Source organism: Manis javanica, chromosome 5, assembly GCF_040802235.1.
Source record: "Manis javanica isolate MJ-LG chromosome 5, MJ_LKY, whole genome shotgun sequence".
Lineage (NCBI taxonomy): Eukaryota > Metazoa > Chordata > Mammalia > Pholidota > Manidae > Manis > Manis javanica.
Genome location: NC_133160.1, coordinates 49,865,548 through 49,892,549, shown reverse-complemented (window position 1 = coordinate 49,892,549; position 27,002 = coordinate 49,865,548). Strand labels below are relative to the sequence as shown.

General features: G+C 34.3%; 1 protein-coding gene across 11 annotated transcripts in view; it reads right to left on the bottom strand.

Annotated features, from left to right (window-relative positions):
• INPP4B (inositol polyphosphate-4-phosphatase type II B) overlaps positions 1-27,002 on the bottom strand; it is a 910,826-nt gene that overhangs the window by 489,232 nt on the left and 394,592 nt on the right. The gene's annotated exons all lie outside the window — the stretch shown is intronic.

Sequence of the window (27,002 nt, the reverse complement as noted above, 5' to 3'; positions counted from 1 at the left end):
CTGGTGCACTGTTGTCCAGTGAGGGTTCTGTGATGATGCAAATATGTTCTATCTGTTCTGTCCTAGAATGTATCCATTAGTTAAACCTGACTATTGAGCACTTGAAATGTGCTTAGTGTTGCTGAGTACCTGAATCTTTATTTAATTTGATTTTAGTTAATTTGAACTTCAATAGCCATGTATGGCTAATGAACAATGCAACTTAAAAGTGGAAGCTACATTTTCCACACAATACACAAAGGAGCAGTTACATTCTCAACTTTTATGAATAAAGAGGACTTCCTGGGAACTAACATCCTCTTCCATTGGATACAGACATAACTTGTGTCAGCCATGGGTTTGATCATTAAGTATGAATGGGTTAGGAGAATAAAAGAACGTACTGGGGTTGGCATGGAGTTTCCATTCCTCAGGACTCTTATTTCTAAGTCAATCACATTAAAGTAACATCTTTATCCTCCCTCCTCACTCACTTGGGAGTCTCTCTTTTAAATCAGAAGAAACTGCACATTCCTTTCGGCTTCCTACCTGTGGTAAGCCTATAGCAATGGGTATACCTCATGCAGGAAGCCTGCCTTTTTCCAGCTCCATCTGACTAAATGGCTACATTTAATTATAGAGTGAAATATTAGGAGCTCAATCTGGCATCAAGTATGTCATCCAATCAAGCTTTTATCAATAATAAAGATGTTGTTTAAAGTTTGATTTTTATAATTTCCATGTCTAGGAATCATTTCCTTCTAAATCACGGAAGAAAAAGAGAAACAATGATCATTCCCTCCCTCAGAACTTAAATACTAGTATTTCTAATCATTTATGTCTTCAAAAGTAAGAAAATTTGTCTTTGTTTTAGACTCTCTTTGTTCTGCTTGAATAATTTTAGACATATATACAAGATATGTATTAGCTTCTGACAAGGCAACCATGAACCAGAGTAAATCATATGAAAGTGCTTCATACTGAGATTGAAGTCCTTCCTGACCTTCTTGAGTTGGTCCATTCCTGCATTACTTGCTTTCATGGCATTTATCACTCTCTTTTTGACATATCACATCTTAATTTGTGTGATTCATTAATGAAGACCATCACACATTTTACAAAGGAAGAGACTATGTGTATCTTTTTTCCAGCACTTGGAATAATGACTGACACACATGAAAATATGAAACCATAAAACTGTTGGGAAAAAATAGACAAAAATCTCTTGAACATGAGTAATTTTTTTCTGGATATGCCGCTCCAAGCAAGGTAAAAAAAAGCAAAAATAAACAAGTGAGACTACATCAAACTAAAAAACCTTTTTACAGCAAAGAAAACCCTCAACAAAACAAAATGGTATGGGTGATATATTTGGAACTTTTCTGTCTAGTAAGGGGCTACTCATATGACTCAACATCAGAAAACAAAACAAAACAAATAACCTGATTAAAAAATGGTCTGAGGACCTTACCAGTCATTTCTCCAAAGAAGAAACACAGATGGCCAACAGGCACATAAAAAAGATGCTCTACCTCGCTAATCATCAGAAAAATGCAAATCAAGACCACAGTGATATAATGAGGTAATCACTTCACACCAGTTAGAAATAACGAGTGTTGGTGAGGATGTGGAGAAAAGAGAACCTCCCCACACTGTTGGTAGGAATGTAAATTGGTACAACTGCTGTGGAAAGCAGTGTAGAAGTTTCTCAAAAAATTTCAAATAGAAATACTATTTGACCCAGTAATTCCACTTCTAAGAATTTACCCAAAAAAACCAAAATCTCTCATTCAGAAAGATATATGCTCTCCCATGTTTATTCCTACATTATTTACAATAGCCAAGTTATAGAAGCAACCAAAGTGTCCACCAATATATGGATGGATAAAGCAGATGTGGTACATATACACAATGGAATATTACTCAGCCATTAAGAAGAAAGAAATCTTGCCATTTGCAACAACATGGAAGGACCTAGAAGATATTATGCTAGGTAACAAAAGCCAGGAAGAGAAAGACAAATCCTATATGATTTCACTTATGTGTGGAATCCAAAAGCAAAATGATCAAACAATAATCATCTCATGACACTTAGAAGTGACTGGTGGTTATCATCGGTGGGGGGAGAGTTGGGGTGGGTGCATGAAATAGGTGAAGGGGATAAAGAAGCACAAAATCTCAGTTATAATATAAATTAGTAATGGGGATGAAAGTACAGCATAAAGAATATAGTCAATAATTCTCTAAAATCTTTCTATGTTGATAGATGGTAACTATACTAGTTAGGGTGAGCATTTAATAATGTAAGACAACTGTGGAATCATTATGGTGTATAATTGAAACTAATATTATATATAAACTATACTTCATGAAAAGATACGCTCAATGAATAAAAAATGCAAAATGTATTTAATGACACAAAAAAATCATTGTCAGTATGAGTGGAGATTATAATGCAAATTTTATTTTTAACTACTTTATTCATAGTCCCCAGAAATAAGCATCCTGTAAAAGGAGAATGCTTGTTTGATAGTCCTGTTTGAAACTCTTGTTGTAATAGCCTCCAGAAATACAAAATTAATGATATGGTCATATGATAGGAGACAATAATAATGACTGGACTCATGTTATGCTTTTGCATTCATCCCACAAGTGTATGACAAGGGTTTGACAAGAGTTAGCTAGACAATTCTAGTACATAATCATGGTGCTCAAGCCACAATAACAGACTCCATCCGTTCAGACACTGTGCTAAGAACCCTAGAAAACATAGCAGAGTGAGGATATGGACAGTTTTTTGAACAATTTTTTTTTCTTTACCACTTTGCCATAGTACCTCTCCATCATGGCATTCTTTAGATTTCATAGAGAAATGACCAATGAGAACTCTCTGTGAGTTAATATTCCTAATGAATTTAAGAAACAGTGGTATCTGCTATTCAGACTTAGATTTCCACTTTTCCATCATAGTTTCCCTAGGTTTTAGTCAAGTTTGTAAACTTGAAATTTTGTGCTTTACAGACTAATGTAGTCATATGCATATTTTGGATCAAACTGGAAAGTAAGGAGCTAACACAAGGATCTAAGGCAACTATATGATTGGAGGCAGTGGGGAAGACACCTGGTCTAAAGTGATGTCAGCAACCAGAGTACATTTCTGAAATTCGAGAACACTCCCTAGAGATGCTTAGAAATTTTAGGGGAGCAATCGAGAGTTCTTGCCACTGTATAGAATGAGGGCTCAGTATTATTGCTTCTTGGATATTGAGGGAAAATACTATACTGAAAAGATGACTTACCCATAGAATCCAGGGCTCTAAATTAATTTAAAGGGGCCAGGAGGGATCTGGGAATCTTTAGATTACTGCCTGCCTGGGAACACTGATCTTCGTGATGATGCTATTGATAAGGATGAAAGAATGTTGTATATCATGACAGGGCTACTGTAAAAATTTAAGAAAAAATTTCCTGTCCTAGTATATCATGCCCAGTTTTTGCCACTCTACCTGAAAAAGTATATGTAAAACTTAAGTCAGAAAACAACACCTAATAACCATCAGGTGAATAAATTAAAAAGGACTGCCATATGTGGTTAGATTGAAATGGAAAACTTTGCTAACTTGGAAATAGAAGCAGAGAAAAAAAATCACCATAAAAATGAGTAACTTAAAAATCAATATAACTTACAAATTTAATATAGATTTGTTTAAAAAATCTAAAGTACTAGGGCAAAGGAATATGCTTTGAGGAAATATGATTATCAGTATTTTATTAACATGAATTAGAATTTCATTCTGCCAATATACATATACCTGACAAGGATTTGTCAAAATTATGAAAAACTAAGCCATAGATAATTATAACGGAAACTTTAAATATAGCCTCTCTCTAATTTACAGAGGAAAGCCACAACTTCCAATAGTCATACCTTAAAGCATCCAATGGTAATCAAACACTAGAATTAGAAGGGCCTGGTATATCACTAATTAAATTTCAGAATATTTTGAAAAAACAATTTAAACAATAGCTGATGAACAATTTCCTGAAAGAAAACATCAGTAAATTAAGGAATTCCTTAGAAAAATATCTTTGTGCAGATATTATGAAAAAAAGCTCAATTGGAGGTCTTGCATTTAGTTTTTGATTAATAATAATTTCTATTTTAAAATATGCCTGTGATCAAGGGAAAAATGAAGTTATTAGAATGTTAATTTGTCATTTGGGTCACTCAAGCAAAGATACCTGACTACTCATCAGAGAATCTTTGTTCTGTATGGGATTTCAAGAGATTAGTCAGCTCATTCAAAGGGGATGGAAACAGTTTTCAGAAAGGCAGATACATTTTTAACCTAATATTAAGGAGATACAAAGTTACTTTGATAGAGAAGACTTTGATCTTAGGCCAGAAAGCTGAGACAAGGGAACAAAGCAATCAGAATCCATGCATGGTATTAATCTTCACTTAAATGTTTTTAGGAACACCTGACTAGAGCGGAAATTTTTTCATTTAAAAGAAAGAAACAAACAAAAAACCCTTAGGTATTTAACTTTTTGGCTGATAGTCTTTGAGCCACAAAAACCAATAAATAATAATACTCATTCAAAAAGCGTTCTGTTTTACAAAATCTGAGATTATGGAAACATCACAAAGAGCAATATTCCTTTGTCTGCTAAGAAAGAAAATATTTTTCATAGCATAGTTCAGATAATGAAGACAGTATCTCATTTGATCTTCATGACAATCTTAGAGTAAGAGCAGGTATCACAGTTTCTATTTTACAAAAGTAAAAAGTCAGTCTTTAAGAATAAGTAAACATATCAATAACTATCTATTTTATAATGTCCATGGTGAGCAGTGGTTAATTAGGGGCTCAGCTAAATTAATAAACTGGGATTTGAATGAGTCTGTCTGATTCTAAATCCATTCTCTTATTACTATATTTTACATTTCTTATCCAAGGTAACATGCATTTATTGCTGGAACTAACAATTAAACTTCCAGACTAGTGTTCTCCTCATTATACAGATCACCTTCCACACTCATCCACAACTAAATAGCAGTGTGAATAAGGCTCCTCAAGCTACCAAACCCTTTTCTCTTTGTTCCTATGCACATACCTAGACAACACTTCCCAGCTTTCTGTGCAATTTGGTGTGGCCACATGACTGAGATCTGGTTGCTAGCATGTATATAACTTTGTATGCTTGTTCCAAACCTGGCCTAAAAATCATCCTGCACTGTTCTTCTTGTTCTCCTTCCCTCTCCACTATCTGAATGAGGAAAATACCAAAGAATGAAGATCCACAAGAGCAAAGTTCCTAGTTCCCTCTTTGACTGTTATGGGTAACAGAACAGCAGCAGAATCACAGAACCCACGAATGGACTAATAGTTACCAAAGGGAAAGGGATTGGGGAGGATGGGTGGGAAGGGAGGGACAAGGGTGGGGAAAAAGAAAGAGGACATTACGATTAGCATGTATAGTATGGGGGGTGGTACAGGGAGGGCTGTGCAGCACAGAACAGACAAGCAGTGATTTTACAGCATCTTACTATGCTGATGCACAGTGACTGTGATGGGGTATGTGGGGGGGGACTTGGTGAAGGGGGGAGCTAGTAAACATAATGTTCTTCATGTAATTGTAGATTAATGATACCAAAATTAAAAAATTAAAAAAAAAATTGCAGTGTTTCCAGAATCTCTCACCTGGTCATCCATCTCCATATCATTAAGTGACTATGAGGGCATGTCTGGACCAGAGAGGTTGGGTGGTCGCAAGAGACATGGACAGGTGAGCAGAAGTGGATGAATGCTTATAAGCAATAAATGGGTTTCTCCCACTTTATTTCTCCCTTTGACTGATTTTGGCTTCAAAGGTACTTTGCCTGGGGCTGGGAACATATTTTCCTTCAGGAGTTGCAACCATATATTCAAAGGCCTATACCTACCAGGAATGGCCAGATTGCAGTTTATGTGGATGAGAGAAAGTTCTATTCTAATAAGCTGTTAAGACTTTGGGATTTCCAAAGTGATTGTACGATTTCACAATCCCACCAACAAAGTATGAGAATTCCAGTTGCTTCACAGTTTCACCAACATTAGGAGTTATTCATCTTAATATTAGATATTCAGTTCACAAGCAATGATAATTGTGGCTTTAATTTGCATTTTCCTGATAACCTATAATTTTAAGCATTTTACATGTTTATCACTCCTTTGTGACATGTTCATTTAAGACTGTTCCAATCTTTCTCCCATTTTAATTGGGAAGTTATCTTTTTGTAGAAGTGTATTTATATTCTGGATACAATTTTTTGTCAAATATATTTTTGCTGGAATATTTTTTGTCAGGAACATTTTCTTCCTATCTGCAGTTTGTCATCACATTTTCCTAGTGGTTTCTTTCAAAGAGAAGTTTGATATGTTCAACTCCAATTATCGATTTTCCTTTTTGGGGTTTGTACTTTCTTATTGTATATTAAAGATCATATCCTGTACAAATTCATGAGAAGAGTTTGTTTTCAGAAGGTTTACATTTTAGCACTTGCAATTTAGAATATAGTTCATCTAGTGAGAATGGAAGCTAGTATTCATTTTGTCACATACATTTATCATGTTCCAGTGGCATTTATTGCAAAGAATTTCCTTAATGATTGCCTTGGTGCCTGTATAAAAAAATCAACTGACCATTCTATGTATATCTACTTTTGGACACTTTATATTGATCCATTAACTTCTTTGTTATATTTATTCTGCCACAACACTGTTTAGATTAAAATCACATTATAGTAAATTTTAAAATTAGAGTATATAAATTACTTAATTTTGTTCTTTTTCAAGATATTTTGTCTATTCTGGGTACTGAGCATTTCCATGTAATTTAATATTAGCTTTCCAATTTCTATGCCTAAAAAAGTCTACTAGGATTTTTCCTGGGGATTGCATTGCATTTATAGGTCAATTTTGGGACAAATGATTTCTTAAAATTAAGTTATTTAATCTATAACATGGATTAAAGATCTTTAAATTCTCTAAGCAAAGTTTTTTAATTTTCATTTTAGAAGTCTTACACATATTTTTATTAAATCTCCCTAAGTATTTTATGTTTGGGAGAATAATTTTATAAAAATGTTTCTAAAATGCATCATCTAATTGTTTCTGCATGTATATATAAATAAATCTGTATAAATTTGGCTCTGTACCCTATGACCTTTATGTATTCATTAATTATTTCTAGTAGTTGCATTTTAGAGTTGTCAAGACTTCCTACAGACATGTATCTTCTGTGAATAAAGACAGTTTTAATTATTCCTTTGAATTCTTATGATTTATATATATATATGTCTTTTTGCATTGACTAGGACCTGCAGTACAGTATTGAGTGGAAATAAGGCACTTGTTCCCTATCTTAGCTGGAAAGTATTCAAAATTTCATCATTAAGAATAAAGTTTGCTGTAGAATTATTTTTTTAACATGAATGGGTGTTGAATTTTTCAAATGCTTAGTGTATATCCATTGAGTTCTTGTAATTTCTTTCTTCACCTTGTATTCCTGGGGTAAATTCCAAATGGTCATAATGTTTTATCCTTTTTTATATATAATAGAATTTTTTTGCTAATTTTTAAAGGTATTTCTCATCTCTGTTCATGAGGGATAATGGAATGTCTTTTCTTATAATGTCTTTAGTTTTGGAATAATGATGTCTTCATAAATTTGGTTGTGAAGTGCTCATTCTTCTTATATTTTATGAAAGCTTATATAAAATTGGAAGCTTTCCTACTTAGATATATGATAAAATTTATCAGAGATTGACCAGGAGTTTTCTCTGTGGAAAGGTTTTGAATTACAAATATAATTTACCAGACACAAGACTGCTCATATCTTTTATTTCTTCTTGTGTCAGTTTTGATACACTGTGATTTTTAAGGAAATGATTTTCATATAAATTGTTCACTTTTACATAATATGCCCTTAAATTTCTCTTAATACCTTTAGGCTATGTACTAGTACCCTTTCTTTAAACTCTAATGTAATCTGTACTTTCTCTTTTCTTGATCAGTGATGCTAGGAGTTTATCAACTTGATTAATATTTTGAAGAAAACAACTTAGAGCCTTTAACTTATCTTTTTTTGATTTCACTGTTTTCTATCTTATGTTCATTGTTTATTTTATTCAACTTACTTTGGTTCTAATTGGCTCTCCTTTTTCTAGCTTCTTACTATGAAAGTGGGTCATTAATTTTAAACATTTCTTGTTTTCTAATATAAGCACTTAAAATTGTTTTCAAACACTGCTCTAGCTGCATCTCACAAATTTTAATATGTTGTATTTTATTTTTACTTAGATTAAAGCATTCTATTACTTTCCCTGAGAATTCTTTTTTGACCCATGGGTTACTCAGATATGTGTTACTTAACTCCCAGATATATGGTGATTTTCCAGGTAGATTTCTTTTTTCTAATTTAATTCTACTGTACATACTGTGATCAGAAAAACTACTTTGTAGAGTGTTAATTCTTTGAAAGCTGCTGAAATTTATAGCTCTGTATATGGTCTATTGTATTAAGTGTTCCATAAGTACTAGAAAGTCTATGTTCTGCAGATGTAGAGAATGACATTCCACAAATATAAACTGCATCAATTTAATAGATGGTGCTTTTAAGTTCTAGTACACTTAATGATATTTTTGCTCTAGTAGTTCTATCAATTGCTGAGAGTGAGTATTAAAAATACTATGAGCAATTGTGTATTCCCTCTTTAGTTCTGTCAATTTTTGCTTCTTGTATTTTAAGCTCTGGTATTCAGGTGCATACATATGTAGGATATTTATGTTACCTGATACACTGACACTTTTATCATTATGAAATAAGTTTCCTTTAAAAGTAACAGCCCTAGTGTTGAAGTTAACTTTGTCTGATTTTAATACAGCTAAATCAGCTAAGTTCTCATTACTCTTTGCATTTTATACATTGCCCATCCTTTTACTTCAACATATATATGTGTCTTTACATTAAGAGTTCATCTCTTGTAGATGGCATATATTTTATTTTATGTCTTTCTTTGCATATTCACTATTTTACAACCTTGGTGTATTTTTAAGTGGTAATTCTCAACATGGCAATTTACATCCTTAATTTATCATACTCTACTTCTTACAACATCTGCCCCCCTTTCTCTGAGCTGTAACTGTAATATCATGAACTCCAAGTAAAATAATTATTTTTGTTCTAGTTTTTAGTTAAACAAAAGACAAAAATATAAAGTATAATATTTCATATTTGCCAACATACTTATGGTTTCTAGTTCTGCATTCTTTCCTGCTGATTCGAGCGCTTATTCCCATCAGTTGACACATTATATTTTGATTTTACTTATAGAGTAATTCACAGACAAGAATTCCCTAAAATTGTAAAATGTTCTTATTTTGCCCTCAGATTAATTGCATATATTCATTGAATATAGAATAGAATCCTGATTGAATTATTTTTGTTTTCTTTTTAAAACTTTAAGGACTATTCCATTGTTTTCTAGCTGCCATTGTTTCTGATTTTTAAAAAAATCATCCATAACTTGTACCATAGTTCTCTTATGTGTAATGTGTACATTTCTGCTGGTCCCTCCCAATATTTTTTCTTTACCTTTGTCTTTCAGCAGTTTAATTATATGACTGGAGGTGATTTCTTTTGTACTCATCCTGCTAGGGGTTTTCAGAGTTTCTTGGTTCTGTTAGGTGAGTTGTGTTCATTTCAGCAATCGTGGGACATTTTTGACCATGATTTATTTAAACATTTCATTGTTGCATCCCATTCTCTTCTTCCTCTGGAACTTTATTTTCACATAACCAAACCTTTTGACATTATTTCACATGTAACTGAGAGTGTTTATTTAAAAAAGTATAAAAAATAAAAAACAAGTTTCTTTCTCTGTTCTTTGAATTGGGTGATTTGTATTGATTTGTTATGTTCCCTCACCCTTTTTCCTACAGTTGCAACCTGCTGTTAATTCCATGCAGCAATGTATTTGAAGTTCAGATTTTGTACTTTTTAGCTCTATAATATCAAAATGATTCTTTTTATAGCTTCCATTTCTCTGCTGAGAATATCTGCTCACCAATTTTTTTTCTATAATTGTCTTAAATTCCTGAACATATTTGTAACTGCTTTTTAAAACAGTTATGAATAGTCTGTTATAAGAGCTAATTCTAGCATTTTATTTTCAACATCTTGGTCATCCAGCCTTCTGTTTCTATTCATTATTATTATTATTATTTTGGCTACAGGACACATTTTTTTCCTCCTTCACATGACCAATAATTTTCATTCTGTCTTGTTTTATGCTAGACAATGCAGATTTTATGTTGAAAGGAGTTTTGATGATGTTTTCCTTTAAAATAATAATGTTTTTACTTTTGACAGGCAGATAAATTAAAGGATCCTCTTAATTCTGCCAGCCAGGCTTGTTTTTTACTCTTTATTAAGGAAGATTTACTTTGGTCATGTCTTCAACATGATACATGGCCCTTTATGATGTGGGCCTTGCTTCCAAGACATGACCTTTCTGGGATTTCAACTGACTGAGGTGCTCAGCAATGGCATCCTATTGAACAATCATTTCCTCTAATACTATACAATTTCTGAAATTCTCTACTTTACTCTTACCCCTGATGAAATTTTGTCCTGTCCTTGCATCAGAAAACATTGCCCCAAATTCGGTGGTTGATCACTTTTCCCCATGGGATCTCTACTCTGCTCAGGACTACTTTCTTGTTCCAAGTCAGAAACATTGAAAGAAGGTGAGGCTCATCTCCTCTATTTTTTAGCCTTTTTACAGGTATCAAATTCTTGCACTATCTGTTGCCTAAGGAGAGTAGACTTTTGTTATATACTTTTCTATCTTGATAGCTGCTTACAAGTGTAAGTGGGAGTGTAAATTGTAAAACAGTTATTTTGTCATGGATGGAAGAAGTCTTTTATCATAGGCATTTTAGTGACTAATACTCTATAAACTTCCAATATAGTGCTGAAAGTAACTGGAAAAGTAGTCTCCTCAAATGTTTTTTGAGAATAAAAACAACAAATTAAGAACAATGTAGATTCACTGTTACTCTTTGGGGAGATAGAATTACAAAATGGTTAAGTAACAAAAGAAGAAAAAAGGAGGAAGAAAAACAAGGAATGGCTGTATTAAAAAGTGTTTATAGTTACATAATCAGAATAAAATGGATATATAATTAATAAGGCTAGACTTTTATTTTTTTAGTTTTAGTTTTGCCTCACTTTGGCCCTCTGTGCAATACCATATAGGACTGTTTATAGCTACTATGTTTCTTTTGCATGCTCACCTAAACTAGGCCTTAGTAACTGATACTTTATCTACCATGTCACATCCCCTTACTCCAGTATTGACTAATACCAGGTGATAAATAAACAACACTGAGCTCCAGTTCTCCTCTCCTAACTATAACTGTTAGAATAACATGCCACCAAACCAGGAAGCAATGCAATATGCCCAAATTAAATTAGTTTTTATATTCAGTAAAACCAGTTTCCAGTCTAATATGTTTTTGTAACACCATCTTCTGGACATTTTAAAAAGTACAACAGAGAATCAAGGCTACATATGCTAATGATGAAAATCTCAAGTTTACGCAGAGGTTTATAAGCTCCAAGACTTCCAAACAGGTTTTTAAATTCACAAAATATGTCCCAGTGTTTAATTTCTCCCTCACCTGAAGGATATTTAAGCAAATACTTTATTAGCTAAACACAGAATTAAAAAAACCAAAGAGCCAGCATTGTAAATAATTTCATCAATAAACACTGCTACACTTACAGAAGCAAAACCATATCTACATTCTTTGTTTGCTTTTGGTTTCATTGATTTTTTCAACATCATCCTGAAATACTGACATTTTCCAATAGTACACTTCATCTTTTACCAGTCTATTGTCACTGGCTTCAATCATTGCACTAAAAGCCTACAGCAACTTTGTGATATTGCCAAGCAGAAGGATGTAAAGGCTTACCTCTACTAACATGTGTCCAGCACTATCCTTCTGAAACATGTAGAGTAAATGAAATAACTTTTCCAGATAAGCTTTTCATGATCTGTGTCTTATTTGGCACAAAAAATGAGAAAGATATTTATAAATAAAAAAGAAAAACTACAGTCAAAAGACATATGTATATATAATTGTTACTTTTATGAGCTTTAAAGGTATTTGAAATCATGACATAACCAGCTTATCTTTATCTTCCAACTTATTTTTTATCTTTATGTTAACTTTTCCTGGGCAATTTCATCAGGGGAATAATTCAATGTCCAAAAATGCCAACCAAAGTAACATTTGGCCACAGCTTGGATATATCAGCCTTTATCAATCACATCAGTCTTCTACTACATAAAAGTTACTTCCTGCAAAGCAAAGTGACACAGAAATAAACAGTATTTTAGCCTCCTGAAAAATTGAAGATGGCTGTGATTTTGTGAGAAAACCAACTGACATGATAGAGAATATGCCTATTTTTCAAAGTATTATTTAAAGAGTGACAAATTTGGAATGTTCTGGTTTAGATTACAAAATAATCTTTACAATGTCTTATTTGACTACTAGAAGACAAAATTATGGGTCAAAATTGTAAAATACAGAAAGTGCAACCTAAAGGCAAATCTGTGTTTTTGCATTTACTCTGGTTTTAAGAGAGGAAAGTAATTTCCCAAAATATACAAAGTATTTTAAAAAGTGATTTGGAAAGACTTTACTCCCTGTAAGGACTAGTTATCAGCGTCTTTGTGGTTGGGTAATGCAGAAACTGTTCCTCTATTCCTGTGATCTGCCTTGGCACTTCAAGGACAAAGAAAAATGATCTATTCCATAAAAACCATCCAACTTATCTAAGAAGTTGAATTGAGGTTTAAAACCACTGAGAAAATCTCTGTTTCTATGGCTTATCAAGAAGCAAATGACCCAACATTCTGAGAGAGAAAAATGTTTAATCAAGGCTCTCAACCATGCAAAAATAACAATAACCAAATATCTGAGAGCAGGAGTTACTGTTAGTATATAACTCATAATTAAAAGGAAGTTTAATCAGAAAACAGAATGATTAAAAGTTGTGCAAAATAAAATTTAAAATAGATTTTAATTGTGTTGATCTAAATGTATATTTAGCTTATAGTCTGCTTTATTGGACAGTCTCACTGAAGCCAACTAAGATTTCATTGTATTTCTCAGGTTATGAAATAATTTTGCTTTTTCTCATGATCCTATATACAAGCTATCTTTTCTATCTTTTGTTTAACTTACTGAGCAGGAATAGGAATTGCTTTACCAGGAAACTGAATATATATTGTTCAGGAATCCAATGGAATCAGTTATCCTGAGAAAAATGTCATCCATCACCCCATAGGGGTCATTATTGCTGAAAGATACCAATTACCAACTCAGCATTCCTCCAGGTATTCTTCCCTTTAACCAATGAAAAAAATAAATCTTCAGGCTGTTAAGAAATTATTTAAACCCTAGTATATCTAGAGAGAATGATCTATATACTTCTTACCTTTTACTTCTTTTTTCCCTACCCTCACCCAGACCCTATCATTCCATAATTTGACTTTCTGTGAGATCACTAATGAGAGCCTAAAGGCCAAATCCCCTGCATTCCCCCAGATTTCCCTAATGTGTCTCTCTGGAGCCTTAAATATTATGATATTCTCTTTGATAAGCAGATTCTGAAAACAGCACAATAAATCAGGAGTTTTCCTTCCACAACAAGTTTTAAGATTTTTGCAATTCCAAGTCAAACCAGTTTTGCTAGTACTATCAGAAGCTAGGGAGGCCAAACATTAGAGAATACACAAGAACTTTCTTCCTTAAAGGGTAGGGGTTGGCAATATTCTAAGGAACTTCATTGGAATCCAAGGGCAAGGTCCAGTAAACTGTACTTGTGGAGACAAACTTGGCAATTGCAACCTATGTATTCCTGAGAAGACCAACTTAATGAACTTTGGTACCTTCTGACACTATGGAGTAAAGAAAGTATATCATGTGGGTTGAGACTCCCTGCCCTTGTGGCCAGGTGATTATAGAGAGGATTGAAAACAGAGTGGTCTTTCAAGGATCACTTATAAATTCTTTCTCTACTCTGTTGATGACTAAATCTTTTCCAAGCCTCTGGCCAAGTTTACAACCCAGAAATATCTTCATCAAGGACATAGGAACATCCCTTTGAAATGTAAACATCAAAAAAGATATTAGAAAAAGACCATTTGAATAGGCCTGTATCTATTTTAATAATTGAAACAATAAATGATAAGCTTTCAAAACAGGAAGCAGAAAACATATGCATTTATTGGTGAATTCTACCAAACTCTTAAGAGAAACTTCACCAATATTCTATAATCTTTTTTAGAGGATGGAAGCAGAGGGAATATTTCCTGACTCTATGAGACAAGACAAAAATAACAAAACACCAAAACCAGAAAAAGACATTATAAGAAAAGAAAACTACAGACCAATATTGCTCATGAAAATGAAGGTAAAAATCCTCAACATAATATTGCAAAATGAATCCAAAAAAGTATAAAGAGAACTATTCATCATGACCAATTGGGATCTATCCCAGGTATGCAAGCCTGATTCAACATTTGAAAATCAATCAATGCAATCTATCAAATGAACAGGCTCAGTAAGAAAAGAAGCTCTCATAATCATATTGATAGATAAAGAAAAGGCATCTTAAAGAATTCAAATTCCATGACAAAACTCTCAGCAAAGTAGGAACAGTGGGGAACTTTCTCAACTTGATAAAGACCACTAAAAAACCTACAGCTGACATTACACTTAATGAGGAGATATTCACAGAGGTCAGGAAATGCAAGGATGTTCCCTCTTATCACTTCTTTGCAACATGGTACTAAAGTACTTGCTAATGCAATAATACAAGAAAAAGAAATCAAAGGTATATAGATTGGAGTAGGACATATAAGACTGTTTTTGTTCACAAATTACATGATCATCAATGTAGAAAATCTGACAAAATCGACCAAAAAAATAATCCCTGGAAATAATAAGAGGCTACAGCAGTGTTACAGAATATAAGTTAATATACAAAAGTCAATTGCTTTCCTAGGTACCAACAATTAACAAATTAAATGGAATCTAAAATTAAAAATGCAATACCACTTACATAAGCACAACCAAAATGAAATACTTAGGGATGAGTCTAATAAATATGTACATGGCATATATGAGGAAACCCATAAAACTCTGATGGAAAAAATCAAAGAACTAAAGAAAGGGAGAGATATTACATGTTCATGAATAAAAAAACTCAATATTGTTAAGATGTCAGTTCTTCCCTAATTTGATCTACATATTCAACAAAATTCCAAAAAGAATTCCAGTGAGTTATTTCATGGATATGAATAAATTAATTCCAACATTAATATGGAGAGGCAAAAGACATAAAAAGACAACACAATATTGGAGAACAGTTTGAGCACTGTCACTAACCACCTTCAAAACTTACTACAAAGCTACATAATCAAGACAGTGTGATATTGGCAAGATAATAAATAAATCAATGAAACAGAATATAGAACTGAGAAACAGACCCTCATAAATATAGTTGACTGATTTTTTATAAAGGAACAAAGGCAATATAATGGATCAAAGATAGTCTAATCAATGAATGGTGCTCAAATAACTCCATCCATAGGCAAAAAAAGACAGAAACTTTATATTGTACAAAAATTAACATAAAATGGATCACATCTATGCTGCCTACAAGAGAATCACCTCAAATCCAAAGACATATGCAGACTAAAAGTCAAGGGATGGAAAAAGATATTTCATGAAAACAATAGGGAGAAAAAAGCAGGTGATGCAGCACTTCTATCAGACAAAATAGACTTCAAAACAAAAAAAATAACAAGAGACAAAGAAGGACATTACATAATGATAAAAGGTCAGTCCAACAAGAGGATATAACCATTATAAATATCTATACACCCAACAAAGAATCACAAACATATGTGAAACAAATACTAACAGAATTAAAGGAAGAAATAGAATGCAATGCATTCATTTTAGGAGACTTTAACACACCACTTACTCCAAAGGACAGATCAACCATACAGAAAATAAGTAAGGACACAGAGGAACTGAACAACATGCTAGAACAAATGGACCTAACAGACATCTACAGAACTCTACACCCAAAAGCAGCAGGATACACATTCTTCTCAAATGCACATGGAACATTTTCCAAGAATATACCACATACTAGGCCACAAAAAGAGCCTCAGTAAATTCAGAAAGATTGAAATTCTATCAATCAACTTCTCATAAAGGTATAAAACTAAAAATAAATTGTAAAAAAAAAAAGAAAAAGGCTCAAAAACACATGGAGGCTTAACAACATGTTCCTAAATAATCAATGGATCAATGACCAAATTAAAACAGAGATCAAGCAATATATGGAGACAAATGACAACAACCACACAATGCCCCAACTTCTGTGGGACACAGCAAAGGCAGTTCTAAGAAGAAAGTATATAGCAATCCAGGCCTATTTAAAGAAGGAAGAACAATCCTAAATGAATAGTTTAATTTCACAATTATTGAAACTGGAAAAAGAAGAACAAATGAGGCCCAAACTCAGCAGAAGGAGGGACATAATAAAGATCAGAGAAGAACTATATAAAATTGCGAAGAATAAAACAGTAGAAAATGTTAATGAAACCAAGAGCCGGGTCTTCAAGAAAATAAACAAAATAGATAAACACTTAGCCTGACTTATTAAGAGAAAAAGAGAATCTACACACATAAACAATCAGAAATGAGAAAGGAAAAACCATGATGGACACTACAGAAATACAAATAATTCCTAGAGAATACTATGAAAATCTATATGCTAATTAACTGGATAATCTAGAAGAAATGGACAACATCCTAGAAAAATACAACCTTCCAAGATTGACCAAGGAAAAAACAGAAAATCTAAACAGACTAATTACCAGCAATGAAATTGAATCCATAATCAAAAATCTACCCAAGAACAAAACTGCCAGGACCAGATGGATTCACCACTGGATTTTATCAGACATTTAGAGAAGATATAATACCCATTCTCCTTAAAGTTTTCCAAAACATAGGAGAGAAGGGAATACTTCCAAACTCAGTTTGTGAAGCCAGCATCATTCTAATACTGAAACCAGGCAAAGACCCCACAAAAAAAGAAAACTACAGACCAATATCCCTGATGAACAAAGATGCAAAAATACTCAACAAAATATTAGCAAACCGAATTAAAAAATACATAAAGAGTATCATACACCATGATCAAATGGGATTCATTTCAGGGATGCAAGGATAGTACAACATTCAAAAATCTATCAACATCATCCACCACATCAAGAAAAAGGACAAAAACCACATGATCATATCCATAGTTGCTGAAAAAGCATTTGACAAAATTCAACATCCATTCACTACAAAAAACTTTCAACAAAATGGGTATAGAAGACAAGTACCTTAACATAATAATGGCCATATGTAACAAACCTACAGCCAACATCATACATAACAATGAGAAGCTGAAAGATTTTCCCCTAAAATCAGGAACAAGACAAGGATGCCCACTCTCATCAGTTTTATTCAACATAGTATTGGAGGTGCTAGCCACATTAATCAGACAAAACAAAGAAATAAATGACATCCAGATTGGTAAGGAAGAAGTCAAACTGTCCCAGTTTGCAGATGACATGATATTGTACATAAAAAACCCTAAAGAATCCACTCCAAAACTACTAGAACTAATATCTGATTTCAGCAAAGTTGCAGGATACAAAATTAATACACAGAAATCTGTTTTATTCCTGTAGAGTAATGATGAACTAGCAGAAAGAGAAATCAGGAAAACAATTCCATTCACAATTGCATCAAAAATAATCAAATACCTAAGAATAAACCTAAGCAAGGAAATGAAAGACCTATACCCTGCAAACCACAAGACACTCTTAAGAGAAATTAAAGAGGACACTAACAAATGGAAACTCATCCCATGTTCTTGGCAAGGTAGAATTAATATTGTCAAAATGGCCATCTTGCCTAAAGAATACACAGACTCAATGCAATCCTTATCAAAATACTGACAGCGTTCTACAGTGAACTGGAACAAATGGTTCTAAAATTCATATGGAACCACAAAAGACGCCAAATAGCCAAAGCAATCCTGAGAAGGAGGAATAAAGCAAGGGGGATTTCACTTCCCAACTGCAAGCTGTACTACAAAGCCACAGTAATCAAGACAATTTGGTACTGGCACAAGGACAGACCCAGAGACCAGTGGAAAAGAATAGAGAATCCAGGTATTAACCCAAGCATATATGGTCAAGTAATATATGATAAAGGAGCCATGGAGATACAGTGGGGAAATGACAGCCTCTTCAATAGCTGGTGTTGGCAAAACTGGACAGCTACATGTAAGAAAATGAAACTAGATTACTGCCTATCTCCATACACAAAAGCAAACTTGAAATGGATCAAAGACCTGAATGTAAGTCATGAAACCCTAAAGCTCTTAGAAGAAAACACAGGCAAAACTCTCTTGGACATAAATATGCACAACTTCATGAAAATATCTCCCCGGTCAAGGACAACAAAATAAAAAATGAGCAAATGGGGCTGATCAAACTAAAATGTTTCCGTGCAGCAGCAAAGGACACCATCAATAGAACCAAAAGGCATCCTACAGTATGGGAGAATACATTCATAAGTGACATATCGGATAAAGGGTTGACATCCAAATATATGAAGAGCTCGTGCACCTCTACAAACAAAAGGCAGATAATGCAATTAAAAAATGTGCAGAGGATCTGAACAGACACTCTCCAAAGAAGAAATTTAGATGGCCGACAGGCACATGAAATGATGCTCCACATCTCTAATCATCAGAGAAATGCAAATTAAAACCACAGTGAGATATCACCTCACATCAGTTAGGATGGCCACCATCTAGAAAACAAAACACAACAAATGTTGGTGAGGATGCAGAGAAAGGGGGACCCTCCTACACTGCTGGTGGGATTTTAAACTAGTTCAAGCTGTTCTGTGGAAAGCAGTATGGAGGTTCATCAAAAACCTAAAAATAGAAATACCATTCGACCCAGGAATTCCACTCCTAGGAATTTATCCTAAGAATGCAGGAGCCCAGTTTGAGAAAGACATATGCACCCCTATGTTTATCCCAGCACTATTTACAATAGCCAAGAAACGGAAGCAACCTGAGTGTGCATCCATAGATGAATGGATAAAGAAGATGTGGTACATATACACAATGGAATAGTATTCATCCCTAAGAAGAAAACAGATCCTACCATTTGCAACAATATGGATGGAGCTAGAGGGTATTATGCTCAGTGAAATAAGCCAGGTGGAGAAAGACAAGTATCAAATGATTTCAGTCATCTGTGGAGTATAAGAACAAAGAAAAAAACTGAAGGAACAAAACAGCAGCAGACTCAAAGAGCCCACAAATGGACTAACAGTTAGCAAAGGGAAAGGGACTGGGGAGCATGTGTGGGAACAGAGGGATAAGGGGAAAAAATTACAATTAGCATACATAATATAGGTTGGGGGTCACGGGGAAGCCAGTATAACACAGAGAAGACAAATAGTGGGTCTATAGCATCTTACTACACTAATGGACAGTGACTGTAATGGGGTATGTGGTGGGGACTTGATAATAGGGGAAGTCTAGTAACCATAATGTTGCTCATGTAATCGTATATTAATGATACTAGAAAAAAAAGTTCTAAAAAAAAAAGAAGTGTGGTGTGATTGATGGGTCCAGGTTTATATTTAATTTTAATTAGGTATAAAAAAATTAAAAAATAAATTAAATTAAATGGATCATAGACATAAATGTAAAATATAAAACTATAAAATTCTGGGTGTGGCAATGACATTTCAGATACAACATCAAAGACACAATGCATGAAAGAAATATTTGAAAAGCTAAATTTCATTAAAGTTACAAGCATCTGCTTTGTGCTAGGCAATATGAAGAGCAGAGATAATTCACAGACTGGAAGAACATATTTGCAAAAGTCACATCTGATAAAAGACTATTATCCAAAATATAAAAAGAACTCTTACAAACTCATCAATAGGAAACCAACCTAATTAAAAGGTGGAAAAAGACCTGAACAGACACTTCACCAATGAAGATATACTGCTGGCAAATGAGCACATGAACAGATGATCCATGTAAGGTGTCATCAGGGAAGTGCCACTTAGAAGGAGACACCACTGCACACCAGCTAACATGACAGAGATGTGGGGCGCTGAAAGCACCTAACACCAGTAGAGATGCATGGACTCTCATATACTGCTGATGGAAATGTAAGATGGTACAGACATGTTGGAAGACAGTTTGGCAGTTTCTTAGCAAAACTAAAATGTACTTACCATATGCTACAGTGATCACAATCCTTGATATTTGCCCAAAAGTGTTGAAAACTCATGTCCACACAAAACCTACACACAAATGTTTATAACAGCTTTATTCTAATTGCCAACGCTTGAAAGAAACCAAAATGACCTTCAGTAGGTGAATGGATTAATAAAGTGTGGTACATCCAGATAATCGAATATTATTCAATGCTAAAAAGGAATGAGCTATCAAGCCATGAGCAGATTTCTAGTAAACTTAAATGCATAATACTCAGTGAAAGAAGCCAACGTGAGAAGACTACATACTGTATGACTCCATCTATATGAGATTCTGGAAAAGGTAAAATTATGGAGACAATAAAAAACATCATTAGTTACCAGTGGTGGGAGTTTGAGGGATACAAGGGATGCATAGGCAGAGCACAGAAGATTTTTAGGGCAGTGAAACTACTCTGTATGATATTATAATGGTGGGTATGTGTCATTATGTATTTGTATTTGTCCAGACCTATACAATATACAACAATAAGACTGTACCCTAAGGAAAACTACAGATTTTGGGTGATTATGATGTGTCAATATAGGTTCATTCTTGGTAACAAATGTACTATTCTGGTGAGTGATGATGATAATCAGGGAGGTTATGTATGTGTGGATGTGAAGGGTTTATGAGAAATCTCTGAACCTTCCTCTCAATTATGCTGTGAATCTAAAACTGCTCTAAAAATTTAAATATTTGAAAAATAAATATAATTCTTTCAAAAGGCTGGATAATATTCCATTGCTTGTATATACCACATTTTCTTTATCCATTCATTCATGGATGGACATTTAAGTTGCTTCTACATCTGAGCTATTGTGAATAGCGCCGTAACTAACATGAGTGTGCAAATATCTCTTCAAGATTCTTAAAAAAGAAGGAAATCATATCATGTGCAACAACATGGATGGATGTTAAGGATATTATGCTGAGTGAAATAATCCCAGCCTAGAAGGACAAACACTATAATTCCCCTCATATGAGGTACCTAAATCAGTGAAACTCAGAAGCAGTAAGTAGAGTCATGGCTGTCAGAGGATGTGGGGAGGAGGAAATGAGGAGTTGCTGTTCAATGGGTATAAACTTTCAGTCGTGTGAGATTTTAAGCTGCTCTAGAGGTCTTCTGTATAATATTGTACTTATATTTAATAGTGTGTTATGCACTTAAGATTTTGTAAGAGGATAGACATCATGACCTCATATTTTTTTTTGAGAGGGCATCTCTCATATTTATTGATCAAATGGTTGTTAACAACAATAAAATTCTGTATAGAGGACTCAATGCACAATCTTTAATCAACCCCAAGCCTAATTCTCAACAGCCTCCAATCTTCTGAAGCATAACAAACAGGTTCTTACATGGTGAACAAGTTCTTACACAGTGAATAAGTTCTTACATGGTGAACAGTGCAAGGGCAGCCATATCACAGACACTTTTGGTTTTTATCATGCATCATGAACTACAAACAATCAGGTCAAATATGAATATTTGTTTGATTTTTATACTTGATTTATATGTGAATCCCACATTTATCCCTTATTATTATTATTATTATTATTATTATTATTATTATTATTATTATTATTATTTAAATAAAATGCTGAAGTGGTAGGTAGATGCAAGATAAAGGTAGAAAACATAATTTTGTGCTGTAAGAGGGTAAATGTAGATGATCAGGTGTGTGCCTATAGACTAAGTATTAATCCAGGCTAGACAAGGGCAACAAAACATCCACGGATGCAGAAAAATTCTCTCAAAACAAGGGGGGTGGTGAGGTTCTAAGCCTCACCTCTGTTGATACCCAATTTCTCACCTGATGGCCCCCCTGCGACTGTGCCTGTCTTAGGTTGTTCCTCCCTTGAGGAATCTTACCCGTCTCTGGCTAACCAGTCATCTTCCGGGGCCATACAGGGAAATGTAAAGTTGTTAAGTGACATAAAAGAAATATTCTTTGAAAAGGTTAGCTTTTTACTTCTTCACAGATTTATGCCCTGTGGCTATTATGCCTGGTATTTGTCTTGAGGTATCTTTACCACTTGGAAGAATTATGATACTCGCTAATTTTGATATGAGGCACGAATTCTACTTAAGGGTTGTAATTAGGAAGGAAGAAGAAAAGCTATAGAAGTAGCAGATGGAAGAAAACATGGGAAGATTGGTTATTTCTTTGATATAACTTCTTGTAGAGTAACTTAAGCATGTTATAGGTTTTAAACTACTAATTAAATTGCGAGCACACATTAACATAATAGGAATACAGCTACATAACAAAAGCAGACCTACAATTACCAGCCATATCCAGTGAAACCAAAACAACCAGTTAGGCACCCTAGGCATTTGTGAAAACTTATCAATGATATGATGGATATTGTCTTACTGATAGTTTGAGAAAAATCAGACAAATTAAAAGAATACATTCCTGAGAACTGTTCACATCCCATATGTTCTTTTTTATAGTAGATAGTCTATAGTCGCAAGATTTTGGAGAGCTGCAACTTGCACTTCTCCTAATTCTTTGTTGAGCTCCAACAGTATATATCCAGTCAAATTTGTTGTTTTACTGTATGCACAGGCCAGCTTAGATATCTCCTTCTTCATTCCAATGGCAAGTCCAGGAACCGGTGGGATGAATGCAGCTACAACTGCAACAGCACCAGGATCTTTGTTGAAGTTTTTTGATGATCATCTTCTGGAATGACTCTTCCAGTGGATGTTGATGTTGGAAGTTCTTCTTCATATCATGTCTTAATTCGTTTTCTGGGTAGCCAAATTAGGCTTTGATCCTCTGCATAAACACAAACAAACCCTTTGCCCACACTTTGATATGACTTTTATACCATTGTGAAGAACTTTTTGGAGCTTATTGGAGATCACCACACAGGAAATGCTTTTTTTTTTAAAGAGAAAGGAATATTATCAGAAAAATGTACTTCCATAGCTGATCATCTGACACCCTTTAAATGATCAAAATTAAGGATATTTAAGGCATGCATTAATCGTTGATTTGCAGTTAGTTTTATCCTATCAGGAAGTAATTGCCCTTTTCTTTCTCTTTTTTTTTTTGTTATCATTAATCTACAATTACATGAAGAATATTATGTTTGCTAGGCTCTCCCCTATACCAGGTCCCCCACAAACCCTCTTACAGTCACTGTCCATCAGCATAGCAAAATGTTGTAGAATCACTACTTGTCTTCTCTGTGCTGTACAGCCCTCCCCTTTCTCCCACCCACCCAATATGCATGCTAATCATAATACCCTTTTTCTTCTCCCCCTCCTTATCCCTCCCTACCCACCCATCCTCCCCAGTCCCTTTCCCTTTGGTACCTGTTAATCCATTTTTGGGTTCTGTGATTCTGCTGCTGTTTTGTTCCTTCAGTTTTCCCTTTGTTCTTATACTCCTCAGATGAGTGAAATCATTTGGTATTTCTCTTTCTCCACTTGGCTTATTTCACTGAGCATAATACCCTCCAGCTCCACCCATGTTGCTGCAAATTGTAGGATTTGTTTTCTTCTTATGGCTGAATAATATTCCATTGTGTATATGTACCACATCTTCTTTATCCATTCATCTACTGATGGACACTTAGGTTGCTTCCAATTCTTGGCTATTGTAAATAGTGCTCTGATAAACATAGGGGTTCATGTGTCTTTTTTAAACTTGATTGCTGTGTTCTTAGGGTAAATTCCTACGAGTGGAATTCCTGGGTCAAATGGTAAGTCTATTTTGAGCATTTTGAGGAACCTCCATACTACTTTCCACAATGGTTGAACTAATTTACATTCCCACCAGCAGTGTAGAAGGGTTTCCCTTTCTCCACAACCTCGCCAACATTTGTTGTTGTTTGTCTTTTGGATGGTAGCCATCCTTACTGGTGTGAGGTGATACCTCATTGTGGTTTTAATTTCCATTTCTCTGATAATTAGCGTTGTGGAGCATCTTTTCATGTGTCTGTTAGCGATCTGTATTTCTTTTTTGGAGAACTGTCTGTTCAGTTCCTCTGCCCATTTAGTAATTGGATTATTTGTTTTTTGTTTGTTGAGGGGAGTGAGCTCTTAATATATTTTGGATGTTAAGCCTTTATCCATTCTGTCATTTACAAATATATTCTCCTATACTGTATGGTACCTTTTTGTTCTATTGATGGTGTATTTTGCTGTACAGAAGCTTTTCAGCTAAATATAGTCCCACTTGTTCATTTTTGCTTTTGTTTTCCTTGCCTGGGGAGATATGTTCAAGAAGACGTCACTCATGTTTATGCGTAAGAGATTTTTGCCTATGTTTTTTTCTAAGAGTTTTATGGTTTCATGTCTTACATTCAGGTCTTTGATCCATTTCGAATTTACTTTTGTGTATGGGATTAGACAATGGTCCAGTTTCATTCTCTTACATGTAGCTGTCCAGTTTTGACAGCACCATCTGTTGAACTGATTGTCATTTCCCCACTGTATGTCCATGGCTCCTTTATCAAATATTAATTGACCATATATGTTTGGGTTAATGTCTGGAGTCTCTAATCTGTTCCACTGGTCTGTGGCTCTGTTCTTGTGCGGGTACCAAATTATTTTGATTACTATGGCTTTGTAGTAGAGCTTGAAGTTGGGGAGTGAGATCGCCCCCAGTTTATTCCTCTTTCTCAGGATTGCTTTGGCTATTCGGGGTCTTTGGTGTTTCTATATGAATTTTTGAACTATTTGTTCCAGTTCGTTGAAGAATGCTGTTGGTAATTTGATAGGGATTGCATCAATCTGCATATTGCTTTGGGCAGGATGGCCATTTTGATTATATTAATTCTTCCTAGCCATGAGCATGGGATGAGTTTCATTTGTTAGTGTCCGTTTAATTTCTCTTAAGAGTGACTTGTAATTTTCAGGGGATAGGTCTTTCACTTTTTCAGTTAGGTTTATTCCTAGGTATTTTATTCTTTTTGATGCAATTGTGAATGGAGTTGTTTTCCTGATTTCTCTTTCTATTGGTTCATTGTTAGTGTATTGGAAAGCCACAGATTTCTGAGTGTTAATTTTGTATCCTGCAACTTTGCTGTATTCCGATATCAGTTCTAGTAGTTTTGGAGTGGAGTCTTTAGGGTTTTTTATGTACAATATCATGTCATCTGCAAATAGTTACAGTTTAACTTCTTCTTTACCAATCTGCATTCCTTTGTGTTTCTTTGTTTTGTCTGATTGCCGTGGCTAGGACCTCCAGTACTATGTTAAATAACAGTGGGGAGAGTGGGCATCCCTGTCTTCTTCCTGATCTCAGAGAAAAAGTTTTCAGCTTCTCACTGTTCACTATGATGTTGGCTGTGGGTTTATCATATATGGCCTTTATTATGTTGAGGCACTTGCCCTCTATACCCATTTTGCTGAGAGTTTTTATCATGAATTGATGTTGAATTTTGTCAAATGGTTTTTCAGCATCTATGGCGATGATCATGTCGTTTTTGTCCTTTTTGTTGATGTGGTGGATGATGTTGATGGATTTTCGAATGTTGTACCATCCTTGCATCCCTGGGATGAATCCCACTTGGTCATGGTGTATGATCCTTTTGATATATTTTTGAATTTGGTTTGCTAATATTTTATTGAGTATTTTTGCATCTACATTCGTCAAGGATATTGGTTTGTAATTTTCTTTTTTGATGGGATCTTTGCCTGGTTTTTGTATTAGGGTGATGGTGGCTTCATAGAATGAGTTTGGGAGTATTCCCTCCTCTTCTATTTTTGGGAAAACTCTAAAGAGAATGGGAATTATGTCTTCTTTGTGTGTTTGATAAAATTCTGAGATAAATCTGTCTGACCCGGGGATTTTGTTCTTGGGTAGTTTTTGATTGCCTTTTCAAGTTCTTTGCTCGTAATTGGTTTGTTTGGATTTTGTGTTCTTCCTTGGTCAGTTTTGGAAGGTTGTATTTTTCTAGGAAGTTGTCCATTTCTTCTAGGTTTTCCAACTTGTTAGCATACAGGTTTTCATAGTAGTCTTTAATAATTCTTTGTATTTATGTGGAGTCTGTCGTGATTTTTCCATTCTCATTTCTGATTCTGCTGATGTTTGTTGATTCTCTTTTCTCTTAATAAGTTTGGCTAGAGGCTTATCTATTTTGTTTATTTTCTCAAAGAACCGGCTCTTGGTTTCATTGATTATTTCTATTCTTTTATTCTTCTCAATTTTGTTTATTTCTTCTCTGATCTTTATTATGTCCCTCTTTCTGCTGAGTTTAGGCCTCATTTGTTCTTCTTTTTCCAGTTTTGATAATTGTGATGTTAGACTATTCTTTTGGGATTGTTCTTCCTTCTTCAAGTGTGCCTGGATCGCTATATACTTTCCTCTTAAGACTGCTTTCGCTGCATCCCACAGAAGTTGGGGCTTTGTGTAGTTGTTGTCATTTGTTTCCATATATTCCTTGATCTCTATTTTAATTTGTTCGTTAATCCACTGATTATTTAGGAGCATGTTGTTAAGCCTCCATGTGTTTGTGAGCCTTTTTGTTTTCTTTGTAGAATTTATTTCTCGTTTTATACCTTT